Genomic DNA, 3,181 nt, shown 5'->3' with positions numbered 1-3,181 from the left:
CTGTCCTCAGTGGGAGGTTAGCCTCTCTGTGTCATTTTGTGGGTTCTGCAGCTCCAACGTTTGTTCAGAGTTTCCTTTTTACATGGATTGGGGAAGGTAGAAGCCGGAGCCGCGGGGAGATCGTGCTTCTACTCCGCCATCTTGGCTCCGCCCCCCCCCCAGAAAAGACAATTTTTTAAAAGACAAAGGAATCTCCAGAGGTGGGATCCCCAGCACCCGGACAGACGCCCCACATTGTGCTGGTGGTTGTTACCATTCTTGTTGTCATTGCCATTGATGTTACGGTGGTAGTTATTATTATCACTACCATTCTTGCGGGTTGTGATAATGCTGTTGTTCTCATTGTTATTGCTGCTGCTGTTGCTATGGCCATAGTTGTTCTTGCCGTCAGTGCTGCTGTTGTGCTGGTCGTTATCACCATTGTCCTTGTTTCCACTTTGTGGCAGTGCTGCTGTTCACATCCTTGCTCTCGTTGCTGCTGCCTTTGACGTTGTTGTCGTTATTGTTGCTGCTGCTGTTGCTGTGGTGGTGGTTGTTATTGCCATTGTTGCTGCTGCTGTTGTTGGTGTCATTGTCATTGTTGCCATTTTGTGGTGGTGGTTGCTGCTGCTGTTGCCGTGCCCCAGTTGCTATTGCTGTTATCATTGTTGTTGTTTCAGTTGTGGTTGTGAATCTTCAGCTCCTGAGTCTCCAGGCTGTGGATGACTTTTTCCCCTGAGCTGAAGACCATACTCCTGTTGATCTTAAGCAAAATGTACAGAGGAAGACAGGGGTTGCCAAGCAGGGATCTGCATTATTAACATTTTCCTACCACTTTCTGAAGTCTAGATAATCATCAAACAACAAGTCAAGCCCTGATTGATAGCAATCATCAATTTCTGAGATGTAAATATCCACAATTTAACAAGCAGCTCTGAAAATTCAACCATCAGCTTTTACAAACCAGTTGGAGTGGGGCTGGGCATCTGCTGCCAGAGCCCTGCGCTGCCCTGGCTGATTCCTGCCGACCTGCTGGGCTGTCCTCAGTGGGAGCTTAGCTTCTCTGTGTCATTTTGTGGGTTCTGCAGTTCCAAAGTTTGTTTAGAGTCCCCTTTTTACATTGATTGGGGAAGGTGGAAGCCAGAGCCACGGGGAGGTCCAGCTTCTACCTGATTTGAAATTCTTTGCCACCAAAAATAGAGGTGCTATAAATATTTGTGTTCATGTGGGTCCTTTACCCTTTTTATGATATCTTTGGGATATAGACTTAGTAGTGGTATTGCTGGATCAAAGGGTATGCACAGTTTTATAGCCCTTTGAGAGTAGTTCCAAATTGCTCTCCAGAATGGTTGGATTAGTTCACAATTCCACCAACAGTTCATTAGTGTCCCAGTGTTGTCCTTTAAACCCAAGGATGCCAAAACCTGTGGCACTGGGGCTCTGCCCACCCAAAACTGTTGGGGTTTCATATGTGTTGTGGTGGAACCATCTGCAAATTCAGAGTCAGATCACCTCTAATCCAAGTATAGGCATTGAGATTGACGCCTCTCATGAAGTGGGTTAAGTTCCAAGAGGAACCAGCCACCTTAGAGAGAGCAAGATGGATTTTATAGGGTAAAGATGCAATTATATAACAGAAATCATGAATATTAAAAAGGCAGGAGGGGTTTGTTAAGGGATTAGGTAATGGAGGAGGGGTCCCAGCTATGGTTGGGTGGTTTAGCATTTTGGTCGTGCTGCCTTCCATTTGGCTAGCTATTGTGGTCCTGTCTTGGGTTAGATGGATGATGTGATGATGGTTGAGCACAAGAACACACCTGTTTCTGTGGGAATAGGTCTAGGGGCAGCTTTATTAGGATTCCAGCACCAGTTTTCCCATATCCCCTCCAACATTCAACATTTTCCTTTTTTTGTTATATTAACCAATCTGGTAGAAGTGGGGCAGAACCTCAGAACTGTTTTCATTTGCATTTCTCTGATCAATAGTGATTTAGAGCATTTTTTTTCACATGACTATAGATAGCTTTGCTTTCTTTGTCCAAAAACTGCCTGTTCACATCCTTTGACTATTTATCAATTGGGGAATGGCTTGTATTCTTATAAATTTGACTCAGTTCTGTCTCTATTTGAGAAATGAAGCCTTTATCAGAGACACTTGCTGCACCTCCCCCCCCCCCATTTTCTAACTGATCTAATTGATCCTTTTTCTATAGCACTAGTTTTTCACTTGGATCTCAAGTGCCCCAAGAGGCCTAGGAATAGATTTCAGGAGGTCCAGAAACTCGGATGGAAAAATGCACCTTCATTTCTGTAGGACAGGTTTCCTTTGTGATCGTCTACATTTTGCTTGGAAGGTTTACAAACAGGAGTTGGAGAGGGTGTCCTGACACTTTGCCAGTCTGCCTGCCTGAAGGGTCCAGGTCACACAAAACACTGAAGATGAGCCCCTGACTGGAGAACCCAATCATTCCAATAATAGAGGATACAAGGGCACCAGACTGATGCCCTTCTGCGACCGAGGGCACGTCGCCTGTGAGAGAACACTGCCTTATTTCAGTGGGTTCAAAGGGACCAAACTTGCCCTCACCCAGAGTGGCCTCTTCCTCACCTCCCCCACTGGCATCTCACCTTCCTTCAAGTCCCAGCTCAAAGGCTGCACCCCAGAGGAAGGACTTCCCAATCTCAGTAATTCAGGGGCCTTCCCTCTGCACATGTCCTGTCTCTGCTGCTAGACAACAAAGACTGGCTTTTGCCTTTCTTTGAAATGCCAGCTCTTAGCACATAGAAGGCACTTGGACTGTGGGGCGGGAGGGCGAGGCGAGGGCGGCGGGGGCACCTGCATGTGCAAAGAGCTGGGCCTGGAATCCACAAGACCTGCATTCAAACCTGACACTCACTAGCAATGTGGCTCTGGCCAAGTCATTTAACCTCTGCTGTCCTCATTTTCCTCATCTGTAAAATGGCATTTGCAAAGGGCTTAGCATAGTGCTGGAAACATGATCAGCACCACATGAATGTTAGCTGATTAACAGTAACAACAAATGCTTGCTGACTTGTCTTGACTTGGGTATTGCAGGGACAGAGATCTGGATTCTGGCCGGCTCATTCAGAGCTCCCAGCTGCAGGAGGGGCTGCTTCGTTAGGTATGAGGCACCATCGGTAAATGTTGGGTGAATCACATGCACCCGATGTGTGGGTGTTG

The sequence above is a fragment of the Petaurus breviceps genome, unplaced genomic scaffold (assembly GCF_028583685.1).
Source record: "Petaurus breviceps papuanus isolate PSGF00001 unplaced genomic scaffold, PetGlider_PUasm1.0 380, whole genome shotgun sequence".
Classification (NCBI taxonomy): domain Eukaryota; kingdom Metazoa; phylum Chordata; class Mammalia; order Diprotodontia; family Petauridae; genus Petaurus; species Petaurus breviceps.
The sequence above is the reverse complement of the archived record's forward strand: the minus strand, read 5'-3'. Positions refer to the sequence as shown.